The sequence below is a fragment of the Phalangium opilio genome, unplaced genomic scaffold, assembly GCF_054372755.1.
Source record: "Phalangium opilio isolate 3A_F unplaced genomic scaffold, DU_Popi_V2 ptg000100l_1, whole genome shotgun sequence".
Lineage (NCBI taxonomy): Eukaryota > Metazoa > Arthropoda > Arachnida > Opiliones > Phalangiidae > Phalangium > Phalangium opilio.
Window position 1 is genome coordinate 335,287 of NW_028324203.1, and position 12,021 is coordinate 347,307.

Consider the following 12,021-nt stretch of genomic DNA (forward strand, 5'->3'; position numbering starts at 1 on the left):
ACCGCTCGGTCATCCTGACGTGGTTTAGTGTAATTTGGACGTTTTAAAATTACATCTCTTCCAGTTATTTTCATAAAACATATCGTGTCAGAAGTGGGATTCGAACCCACTCCTTCATACGAGGACCAGAATTCACAGATTCACATCGTGAACGAAGTAAGCTAAGCCCCTTGAGTCTGGCGCCTTAGACCGCTCGGCCATCCTGAAATGGTTTTGTGTAATTTGGACGTTTTAAAATTATATCTCTTCCAGTTATTTCCATAAAATATATCGTGTCAGAAGTGGGATTCGAACCCACGCCCTCATACGAGGCCCAGAATACACAGATTGACATCGTGAACCAATGAAACTAAGAACCCTTGAGTCTGGCGCCTTACTATCGCTCGGCCATCCTGCGGTGGTTTTAAGTCATTTAGACGTTTAAAATTACATCTCTTCCAGTTATTTTCATAAAACACATCGTTTCAGAAGTGGAATTCGAACCCACGCCCACAAACGAGGACCGGAATACACAGATTCACATCGTGATCCAATGAAATTAAGAACCCTTGAATCTGTAGCCTTAGACACCTCGGCAATCCTGACATGGTTTTGTGTAATTTGGACGTTTTAAAATACATCTCTTCCAGTTATTTTCATAAAACATATCGTGTCAGAAAAGGGATTCGAACCCACGCCCTCATACGAGGCCCAGAATAACACAGATTCACTTCGTGAACGAAGGAAGCTAAGCCCCTTGAGCATGGCGCCTTAGACCGCTCGGCCATCCTGACGTGATTTTGTGTAATTTGGACGTTTTTAAATTACATCTCTTCCAGTTATTTTCGTAAAACATCGTGTCAGAAATGGAATTCGAACGCACTCTCTCAAACGAGGACCAGAATAAACAGAATCACATCGTGATCCAATGAAACTAAGAACCCTTGAATCTGTAGCCTTAGACCGCTCGGCAATCCTGAAATGGTTTTGTGTAATTTGGACGTTTTAAAATTATATCTCTTCCAGTTATTTCCATAAAATATATCGTGTCAGAAGTAGGATTCGAACCCACGCCCTCATACGAGGCCCAGAATACACAGATTGACATCGTGAACTAATGAAACTAAGAACCCTTGAGTCTGGCGCCTTACAACCGCTCGGCCATCCTGACGTGGTTTTTAGTCATTTAGACGTTTAAAATTACATCTCTTCCAGTTATTTTCATAAAACATATCGTGTCAGAAGTGGGATTCGAACCCACGGCCTCATACGAGGCCCAGAATACACAGATTGACATCGTGAACCAATGAAACTAAGAGCCCTTGAATCTGTAGCCTTAGACCGCTCGGCAATCCTGACATGATTTTGTGTAATTTGGACGTTTTAAAATTACATCTCTTCCAGTTATTTTCATAAAACATATCGTGTCAGAAGTGGGATTCGAACCCACGCCCTCATACGAGGCCCAGAACACACAGATTGACATCGTTAACCAATGAAACTAAGAACCCTTGAGTCTGTCGCCTTAGACCGCTCGGTCATCCTGACGTGGTTTAGTGTAATTTGGACGTTTTAAAATTACATCTCTTCCAGTTATTTTCATAAAACATATCGTGTCAGAAGTGGGATTCGAACCCACTCCTTCATACGAGGACCAGAATTCACAGATTCACATCGTGAACGAAGTAAGCTAAGCCCCTTGAGTCTGGCGCCTTAGACCGCTCGGCCATCCTGACGTGATTGTGTGTAATTTGGACGTTTTAAAATTACATCTCTTCCAGTTATTTTCATAAAACATATCGTGTCAGAAGTGGGATTCGAACCCACTCCTTCATACGAGGACCAGAATTCACAGATTCACATCGTGAACGAAGTAAGCTAAGCCCCTTGAGTCTGGCGCCTTAGACCGCTCGGCCATCCTGACGTGATTTTGTGTAATTTGGACGTTTTTAAATTACATCTCTTCCAGTTATTTTCGTAAAACATCGTGTCAGAAATGGAATTCGAACGCACTCTCTCAAACGAGGACCGGAATACATAGATTCACATCGTGATCCAATGAAACTAAGAACCCTTGAATCTGTAGCCTTAGACCGCTCGGCAATCCTGAAATGGTTTTGTGTAATTTGGACGTTTTAAAATTATATCTCTTCCAGTTATTTCCATAAAATATATAGTGTCAGAAGTGGGATTTGAACCCACGCCCTCATACGAGGCCCAGAATACACAGATTGACATCGTGAACCAATGAAACTAAGAACCCTTGAGTCTGGCGCCTTACAACCGCTCGGCCATCCTGACGTTAATTTTAGTCATTTAGACGTTTAAAATTACATCTCTTCCAGTTATTTTCATAAAACATATCGTTTCAGAAGTGGAATTCGAACCCACGCCCTCATACGAGGCCCAGAATAACACAGTTTCACATCGTGAACGAAGGAAGCTAAGCCCCTTGAGTCTGGAGCCTTACACCGCTCGGCCATCCTGCCGTGGTTTTAAGTCATTTAGACGTTTAAAATTACATCTCTTCCAGTTATTTTCATAAAACATATCGTGTCAGAAGTGGGATTCGAACCCACGCCCTCATACGAGGCCCAGAATAACACAGATTCACATCGTGAACGAAGGAAGCTAAGCCCCTTGAGCCTGGCGCCTTAGACCGCTCGGCCATCCTGACGTGATTTTGTGTAATTTGGAGTTTAAAAATTACATCTCTTCCAGTTATTTTCATAAAACATATCGTGTCAGAAGTGGGATTCGAACCCACGCCCTCATACGAGGCCCAGAATTACACAGATTCACATCGTGAACGAAGGAAGCTAAGCCCCTTGAGCCTGGCGCCTTAGACCGCTCGGCCATCCTGACGTGATTTTGTGTAATTTGGACGTTGTAAAATTACATCTCTTCCAGTTATTTTCATAAAACATATCGTGTCAGAAGTGGGATTCGAACCCACTCCTTCATACGAGGACCAGAATTCACAGATTCACATCGTGAACGAAGTAAGCTAAGCCCCTTGAGTCTGGCGCCTTAGACCGCTCGGCCATCCTGACGTGATTTTGTGTAATTTGGACGTTTTTAAATTACATCTCTTCCAGTTATTTTCGTAAAACATCGTGTCAGAAATGGAATTCGAACGCACTCTCTCAAACGAGGACCGGAATACATAGATTCACATCATGATCCAATGAAACTAAGAACCCTTGAATCTGTAGCCTTAGACTGCTCGGCCATCCTGAAATGGTTTTGTGTAATTTGGACGTTTTAAAATTATATCTCTTCCAGTTATTTCCATAAAATATATAGTGTCAGAAGTGGGATTCGAACCCACGCCCTCATACGAGGCCCAGAATACACAGATTGACATCGTGAACCAATGAAACTAAGAACCCTTGAGTCTGGCGCCTTACAACCGCTCGGCCATCCTGACGTGAATTTTAGTCATTTAGACGTTTAAAATTACATCTCTTCCAGTTATTTTCATAAAACATATCGTTTCAGAAGTGGAATTCGAACCCACGCCCTCATACGAGGCCCAGAATAACACAGTTTCACATCGTGAACGAAGGAAGCTAAGCCCCTTGAGTCTGGAGCCTTACACCGCTCGGCCATCCTGCCGTGGTTTTAAGTCATTTAGACGTTTAAAATTACATCTCTTCCAGTTATTTTCATAAAACATATCGTGTCAGAAGTGGGATTCGAACCCACGCCCTCATACGAGGCCCAGAATAACACAGATTCACATCGTGAACGAAGGAAGCTAAGCCCCTTGAGCCTGGCGCCTTACACCGCTCGGCCATCCTGACTTGATTTTGTGTAATTTGGAGTTTAAAAATTACATCTCTTCCAGTTATTTTCATAAAGCATATCGTGTCAGAAGTAGGATTCGAACCCACGCTCTCATACGAGGCCCAGAATATTACAGTTCCACATCGTGAACGAAGGAAGCTAAGCCCCTTGAGTCTGGCGCCTTACACCGCTCGGCCATCCTGACGTGGTTTTAAGTCATTTATACGTTTAAAATTACATCTCTTCCAGTTATTTTCATAAAACATATCGTTTCAGAAGTGGAATTCGAACCCACGCCCTCAAACGAGGACCGGAATACACAGATTCACATCGTGATCCAATGAAATTAAGAACCCTTGAATCTGTAGCCTTAGACAGCTCGGCAATCCTGACATGGTTTTGTGTAATTTGGACGTTTTAAAATACATCTCTTCCAGTTATTTTCATAAAACATATCGTGTCAGAAAAGGGATTCGAACCCACGCCCTCATACGAGGCCCAGAATAACACAGATTCACTTCGTGAACGAAGGAAGCTAAGCCCCTTGAGCCTGGCGCCTTAGACCGCTCGGCCATCCTGACGTGATTTTGTGTAATTTGGACGTTTTAAAATTACATCTCTTCCAGTTATTTTCATAAAACATATCGTGTTGGAAGTGGGATTCGAACCCACGCCCTCATACGAGGCCCAGAATACACAGATTGACATCGTGAACCAATGAAACTAAGAACCCTTGAATCTGTAGCCTTAGACCGCTCGGCAATCCTGACATGGTTTTGTGTAATTTGGACGTTTTAAAATTACATCTCTTCCAGTTATTTTCATAAAACATATCGTGTCAGAAGTGGGATTCGAACCCACGCCCTCATACGAGGCCCAGAACACACAGATTGACATCGTGGACCAATGAAACTAAGAACCCTTGAGTCTGTCGCCTTAGACCGTTCGGTCATCCTGACATGGTTTTGTGTAATTTGGACGTTTTAAAATACATCTCTTCCAGTTATTTTCATAAAACATATCGTGTCAAAAAAGGGATTCGAACCCACGCCCTCATACGAGGCCCAGAATAACACAGATTCACTTCGTGAACGAAGGAAGCTAAGCCCCTTGAGCCTGGCGCCTTAGACCGCTCGGCCATCCTGACGTGATTTTGTGTAATTTGGACGTTTTAAAATTACATCTCTTCCAGTTATTTTCATAAAACATATCGTGTTGGAAGTGGGATTCGAACCCACGCCCTCATACGAGGCCCAGAATACACAGATTGACATCGTGAACCAATGAAACTAAGAACCCTTGAATCTGTAGCCTTAGACCGCTCGGCAATCCTGACATGGTTTTGTGTAATTTGGACGTTTTAAAATTACATCTCTTCCAGTTATTTTCATAAAACATATCGTGTCAGAAGTGGGATTCGAACCCACGCCCTCATACGAGGCCCAGAACACACAGATTGACATCGTGGACCAATGAAACTAAGAACCCTTGAGTCTGTCGCCTTAGACCGCTCGGTCATCCTGACGTGGTTTAGTGTAATTTGGACGTTTTAAAATTACATCTCTTCCAGTTATTTTCGTAAAACATCGTGTCAGAAATGGAATTCGAACGCACTCTCTCAAACGAGGACCGGAATACATAGATTCACATCGTGATCCAATGAAACTAAGAACCCTTGAATCTGTAGCCTTAGACCGCTCGGCAATCCTGAAATGGTTTTGTGTAATTTGGACGTTTTAAAATTATATCTCTTCCAGTTATTTCCATAAAATATATAGTGTCAGAAGTGGGATTTGAACCCACGCCCTCATACGAGGCCCAGAATACACAGATTGACATCGTGAACCAATGAAACTAAGAACCCTTGAGTCTGGCGCCTTACAACCGCTCGGCCATCCTGACGTGAATTTTAGTCATTTAGACGTTTAAAATTACATCTCTTCCAGTTATTTTCATAAAACATATCGTTTCAGAAGTGGAATTCGAACCCACGCCCTCATACGAGGCCCAGAATAACACAGTTTCACATCGTGAACGAAGGAAGCTAAGCCCCTTGAGTCTGGAGCCTTACACCGCTCGGCCATCCTGCCGTGGTTTTAAGTCACTTAGACGTTTAAAATTACATCTCTTCCAGTTATTTTCATAAAACATATCGTGTCAGAAGTGGGATTCGAACCCACGCCCTCATACGAGGCCCAGAACACACAGATTGACATCGTGGACCAATGAAATTAAGAACCCTTGAGTCTGTCGCCTTAGACCGCTCGGTCATCCTGACGTGGTTTAGTGTAATTTGGACGTTTTAAAATTACATCTCTTCCAGTTATTTTCATAAAACATATCGTGTTAGAAGTGGGATTCGAACCCACTCCTTAATACGAGGACCAGAATTCACAGATTCACATCGTGAACGAAGTAAGCTAAGCCCCTTGAGTCTGGCGCCTTAGACCGCTCGGCCATCCTGACGTGATTTTGTGTAATTTGGACGTTTTGAAATTACATCTCTTCCAGTTATTTTCATAAAACATATCGTGTCAGAAGTGGGATTCGAACCCACGCCCTCATACGAGGCCCAGAATACACAGATTGACATCGTGAACCAATGAAACTAAGAACCCTTGAATCTGTAGCCTTAGACCGCTCGGCAATCCTGACATGGTTTTGTGTAATTTGGACGTTTTAAAATTACATCTCTTCCAGTTATTTTCATAAAACATATCGTGTCAAAAGTGGGATTCGAACCCACGCCCTCATACGAGGCCCAGAACACACAGATTGACATCGTGAACCAATGAAACTAAGAACCCTTGAGTCTGTCGCCTTAGACCGTTCGGTCATCCTGACATGGTTTTGTGTAATTTGGACGTTTTAAAATACATCTCTTCCAGTTATTTTCATAAAACATATCGTGTCAGAAAAGGGATTCGAACCCACGCCCTCATACGAGGCCCAGAATAACACAGATTCACTTCGTGAACGAAGGAAGCTAAGCCCCTTGAGCCTGGCGCCTTAGACCGCTCGGCCATCCTGACGTGATTTTGTGTAATTTGGACGTTTTAAAATTACATCTCTTCCAGTTATTTTCATAAAACATATCGTGTTGGAAGTGGGATTCGAACCCACGCCCTCATACGAGGCCCAGAATACACAGATTGACATCGTGAACCAATGAAACTAAGAACCCTTGAATCTGTAGCCTTAGACCGCTCGGCAATCCTGACATGGTTTTGTGTAATTTGGACGTTTTAAAATTACATCTCTTCCAGTTATTTTCATAAAACATATCGTGTCAGAAGTGGGATTCGAACCCACGCCCTCATACGAGGCCCAGAACACACAGATTGACATCGTGGACCAGTGAAACTAAGAACCCTTGAGTCTGTCGCCTTAGACCGTTTGGTCATCCTGACATGGTTTTGTGTAATTTGGACGTTTTAAAATAGATCTCTTCCAGTTATTTTCATAAAACATATCGTGTCAAAAAAGGGATTCGAACCCACGCCCTCATACGAGGCCCAGAATAACACAGATTCACTTCGTGAACGAAGGAAGCTAAGCCCCTTGAGCCTGGCGCCTTAGACCGCTCGGCCATCCTGACGTGATTTTGTGTAATTTGGACGTTTTAAAATTACATCTCTTCCAGTTATTTTCATAAAACATATCGTGTTGGAAGTGGGATTCGAACCCACGCCCTCATACGAGGCCCAGAATACACAGATTGACATCGTGAACCAATGAAACTAAGAACCCTTGAATCTGTAGCCTTAGACCGCTCGGCAATCCTGACATGGTTTTGTGTAATTTGGACGTTTTAAAATTACATCTCTTCCAGTTATTTTCATAAAACATATCGTGTCAGAAGTGGGATTCGAACCCACGCCCTCATACGAGGCCCAGAACACACAGATTGACATCGTGGACCAATGAAACTAAGAACCCTTGAGTCTGTCGCCTTAGACCGTTCGGTCATCCTGACATGGTTTTGTGTAATTTGGACGTTTTAAAATACATCTCTTCCAGTTATTTTCATAAAACATATCGTGTCAAAAAAGGGATTCGAACCCACGCCCTCATACGAGGCCCAGAATAACACAGATTCACTTCGTGAACGAAGGAAGCTAAGCCCCTTGAGCCTGGCGCCTTAGACCGCTCGGCCATCCTGACGTGATTTTGTGTAATTTGGACGTTTTAAAATTGCATCTCTTCCAGTTATTTTCATAAAACATATCGTGTCAGAAGTGGGATTCGAACCCACGCCCTCATACGAGGCGCAGAACACACAGATTGACATCGTGGACCAATGAAACTAAGAACCCTTGAGTCTGTCGCCTTAGACCGCTCGGCCATCCTGACGTGATTTTGTGTAATTTGGACGTTTTCAAATTACATCTCTTCCAGTTATTTTCGTAAAACATCGTGTCAGAAATGGAATTCGAACGCACTCTCTCAAACGAGGACCAGAATAAACAGAATCACATCGTGATCCAATGAAACTAAGAACCCTTGAATCTGTAGCCTTAGACCGCTCGGCAATCCTGAAATGGTTTTGTGTAATTTGGACGTTTTAAAATTATATCTCTTCCAGTTATTTCCATAAAATATATAGTGTCAGAAGTGGGATTCGAACCCACGCCCTCATACGAGGCCCAGAATACACAGATTGACATCGTGAACCAATGAAACTAAGAACCCTTGAGTCTGGCGCCTTACAACCGCTCGGCCATCCTGACGTGAATTTTAGTCATTTAGACGTTTAAAATTACATCTCTTCCAGTTATTTTCATAAAACATATCGTTTCAGAAGTGGAATTCGAACCCACGCCCTCATACGAGGCCCAGAATACACAGATTGACATCGTGAACCAATGAAACTAAGAACCCTTGAATCTAAAGCCTTAGACCGCTCGGCAATCCTGACATGGTTTTGTGTAATTTGGACGTTTTAAAATTACATCTCTTCCAGTTATTTTCATAAAACATATCGTGTCAGAAGTGGGATTCGAACCCACGCCCTCATACGAGGCCCAGAACACACAGATTGACATCGTGGACCAATGAAACTAAGAACCCTTGAGTCTGTCGCCTTAGACCGCTCGGCCATCCTGACGTGATTTTGTGTAATTTGGACGTTTTAAAATTACATCTCTTCCAGTTATTTTCATAAAACATATCGTGTCAGAAGTGGGATTCGAACCCACGCCCTCATACGAGGCCCAGAACACACAGATTGACATCGTGAACCAATGAAACTAAGAACCCTTGAGTCTGTCGCCTTAGACCGCTCGACAATCCTGACGTGATTTTGTGTAATTTGGGGTTTTAAAATTACATCTCTTCCACTTATTTTCATAAAACATATCGTGTCAGAAGTGGGATTCGAACCCACGCCCTCATACGAGGCCCAGAATACACAGATTGACATCGTGAACCAATGAAACTAACAACCCTTGAATCTGTAGCCTTAGACCGCTCGGCAATCCTGACATGGTTTTGCGTAATTTGGACGTTTTAAAATTACATCTCATACAGTTATTTTCAAAAAACATATCGTGTCAGAAGTGGGATTCGAACCAACGCCCTCATATGAGGCCGAGAACACACAGATTGACATCGTGAACCAATGAAACTAAGAACCCTTGAGTCTGTCGCCTTAGACCGCTCGGTCATCCTGACGTGATTTTGTGTAATTTGGGGTTTTAAAATTACATCTCTTCCACTTATTTTCATAAAACATATTGTGTCAGAAGTGGGATTCGAACCCACGCCCTCATTACTTCTTCAAAAACTCGGGTCCGTCCGGGATTTGAACCCGGGACCACTAGCACCCTAAGCGAGTATCACACCCCTAGACCAACGGACCATGTGTGTCAGAGACATGCTCAACTCATAGGCCTAACCTGTAGATAGTTGAATTTAAATAGTCACTGAATTACTTCTTCAAAAACTCGGGTCCGTCCGGGATTTGAACCCGCGACCACTCGCACCCAAAGCGAGTATCATACCCCTAGACCAACGGACCATGCGTATCAGAGACATGCTCAACTCATATGCCTAACCTGTAGTTAGTTGCATTTAAATAGTCACTGAATTACTTCTTCAAAAACTCGGGTCCGTCCGGGATTTGAACCCGGGACCACTCGCACCCTAAGCGAGTATCATACCCCTAGACCAACGGACCATGCGTATCAGAGCCATGCTCAACTCATAGGACTAACCTGTATTTAGTTGCATTTAAATGTCACTAAAATACTTCTTGAAAAACTCGGGTCCGTCCGGGATTTGAACCCGGGACCACTCGCACCCAAAGCGAGTATCATGACCCTAGACCAACGGACCATGCGTATCAGAGACATGCTCAACTCATAGGCCTAACCTGTAGCTAGTTGCATTTAAATAGTCACTAAATTACTTCTTCAAAAACTCGGGTCCGTCCAGGATTTGAACCCGGGACCACTCGCACCCAAAGCGAGTATTAAACCCCTAGACCAACGGATCATGCGTATCATAAACATTCTCAATACATAGGCCTTACCTGTAGTTAGTTCCATTCAAATATGCACTAAATTACTTCTTCAAAAACTCGGGTCCGTCCGTGATTAGAACCCGGGACCACTCGCACCCTAAGCGAGTATCATACCCCTAGACCAGCGGACCATGCGTATCAGAGCCATGCTCAACTCATAGACCTAACCTATATTTAGTTGCATTTAAATGTCACTAAAATTCTTCTGGAAAAACTCGGGTCCGTCTGGGATTTGAACCCGGGACCACTAGCACCCTAAGCGAGTATCACACCCATAGACCAACGGACCATGTGTGTCAGAGACATGCTCAACTCATAGGCCTAACCTGTAGATAGTTGAATTTAAATAGTCACTAAGTTACTTCTTCAAAAACTCGGGTCCGTCCGGGATTTGAACCCGCGACCACTCGCATTCTAAGCGAGTATCATACCCCTAGACCAGCGGACCATGCGTATCAGAGACATGCTCAACTCATAGGCCTAACCTGTAGCTAGTTGCATTTAAATAGTCACTAAATTACTTCTTCAAAAACTCGGGTCCGTCCAGGATTTGAACCCGGGACCACTCGCACCCAAAGCGAGTATCAAACCCCTAGACCAACGGATCATGCGTTTCATAAACATTCTCAATACATAGGCCTTACCTGTAGTTAGTTGCATTTAAATATGCACTAAATTACTTCTTCAAAAACTCGGGTCCGTACGTGATTAGAACCCGGGACCACTCGCACCCTAAGCGAGTATCATACCCCTAGACCAGCGGACCATGCGTATCAGAGCCATGCTCAACTCATAGGACTAACCTGTATTTAGTTGCATTTAAATGTCACTAAAATACTTCTTGAAAAACTCGGGTCCGTCCGGGATTTGAACCCGGGACCACTTGCACCCAAAGCGAGTATCATACCCCTAGACCAACGGACTATGCGTATCAGAGACATGCTCAACTCATAGGCCTAACCTGTAGCTAGTTGCATTTAAATAGTCACTAAATTACTGCTTCAAAAACTCGGGTCCGTCCAGGATTTGATCCCGGGACCACTCGCACGCTACGCGAGTATCATACCCCTAGACCAACGGACCATGCGTATCAGAGCGATGCTCAACTCATAGGACTAACCTGTAGCTAGTTGCATTTAAATAGTCACTAAATTACTGCTTCAAAAACTCGGGTCCGTCCGGGATTTGAACCCGGGACCACTCGCACCCTAAGCGAGTATCATACCCCTAGACCAACGGACCATGCGTACCAGAGCCATGCTCAACTCATAGGACTAACCTGTAATTAGTTGCATTTAAATGTCACTAAAATACTTCTTGAAAAACTCGAGTCCGTCCGGGATTTGAACCCGGGCCCACTCGCACCCAAAGCGAGTATCATACCCCTAGACCAACGGACCATGCGTATCAGAGCTATGCTCAACTCATAGGATTAACCTGTATTTAGTTGCATTTAAATGTCACTAAAATACTTCTTGAAAAACTCGGGTTCGTCCGGGATTTGATCCCGGGACCACTCGCACCCAAAGCGAGTATCATACCCCTAGACCAACGGACCATGCGTATCAGAGACATGCTCAATACATAGGCCTAACCTGTAGCCAATGTCATTTAAATAGTCACTAAATTACTTCATCAAAAACTCGGGTCCGTCCGGGATTTGAACCCGGGACCAGTAGCACCCTAAGCGTGTATCACACCCCTAGACCAACGGACCATGTGTGTCAGAG

The 12,021-nt window shown here is 43.7% G+C and overlaps 9 non-coding genes across 9 annotated transcripts; all 9 read right to left on the reverse strand.

Moving 5' to 3' along the window:
- Nucleotides 1-2,156: 2,156 nt before the first annotated feature.
- Nucleotides 2,157-2,280, reverse strand: TRNAL-CAA (transfer RNA leucine (anticodon CAA)). The gene is made up of 2 exons: nucleotides 2,242-2,280; nucleotides 2,157-2,202 (listed from the first exon to the last, which is right to left on the reverse strand). It is a non-coding gene; the product is annotated as a tRNA-Leu (tRNA).
- A 1,005-nt stretch (nucleotides 2,281-3,285) lies between these two features.
- TRNAL-CAA (transfer RNA leucine (anticodon CAA)) lies at nucleotides 3,286-3,409 on the reverse strand. Its single transcript has 2 exons — nucleotides 3,371-3,409; nucleotides 3,286-3,331 (listed from the first exon to the last, which is right to left on the reverse strand). It is a non-coding gene; the product is annotated as a tRNA-Leu (tRNA).
- Nucleotides 3,410-5,546: 2,137 nt separating this feature from the next.
- TRNAL-CAA (transfer RNA leucine (anticodon CAA)) lies at nucleotides 5,547-5,670 on the reverse strand. Its single transcript has 2 exons — nucleotides 5,632-5,670; nucleotides 5,547-5,592 (listed from the first exon to the last, which is right to left on the reverse strand). It is a non-coding gene; the product is annotated as a tRNA-Leu (tRNA).
- A 2,704-nt stretch (nucleotides 5,671-8,374) lies between these two features.
- TRNAL-CAA (transfer RNA leucine (anticodon CAA)) lies at nucleotides 8,375-8,498 on the reverse strand. Its single transcript has 2 exons — nucleotides 8,460-8,498; nucleotides 8,375-8,420 (listed from the first exon to the last, which is right to left on the reverse strand). It is a non-coding gene; the product is annotated as a tRNA-Leu (tRNA).
- Nucleotides 8,499-8,752: 254 nt separating this feature from the next.
- TRNAL-CAA (transfer RNA leucine (anticodon CAA)) lies at nucleotides 8,753-8,875 on the reverse strand. Its single transcript has 2 exons — nucleotides 8,838-8,875; nucleotides 8,753-8,798 (listed from the first exon to the last, which is right to left on the reverse strand). It is a non-coding gene; the product is annotated as a tRNA-Leu (tRNA).
- A 999-nt stretch (nucleotides 8,876-9,874) lies between these two features.
- On the reverse strand, nucleotides 9,875-9,946 carry TRNAP-AGG (transfer RNA proline (anticodon AGG)). The gene has a single exon. It is a non-coding gene; the product is annotated as a tRNA-Pro (tRNA).
- Nucleotides 9,947-10,667: 721 nt separating this feature from the next.
- Nucleotides 10,668-10,739, reverse strand: TRNAS-AGA (transfer RNA serine (anticodon AGA)). Its single transcript has one exon. It is a non-coding gene; the product is annotated as a tRNA-Ser (tRNA).
- Nucleotides 10,740-11,461: 722 nt separating this feature from the next.
- TRNAP-AGG (transfer RNA proline (anticodon AGG)) lies at nucleotides 11,462-11,533 on the reverse strand. Its single transcript has one exon. It is a non-coding gene; the product is annotated as a tRNA-Pro (tRNA).
- An 86-nt stretch (nucleotides 11,534-11,619) lies between these two features.
- Nucleotides 11,620-11,691, reverse strand: TRNAP-UGG (transfer RNA proline (anticodon UGG)). The gene has a single exon. It is a non-coding gene; the product is annotated as a tRNA-Pro (tRNA).
- Between the last annotated feature and the right edge of the window lie 330 nt (nucleotides 11,692-12,021).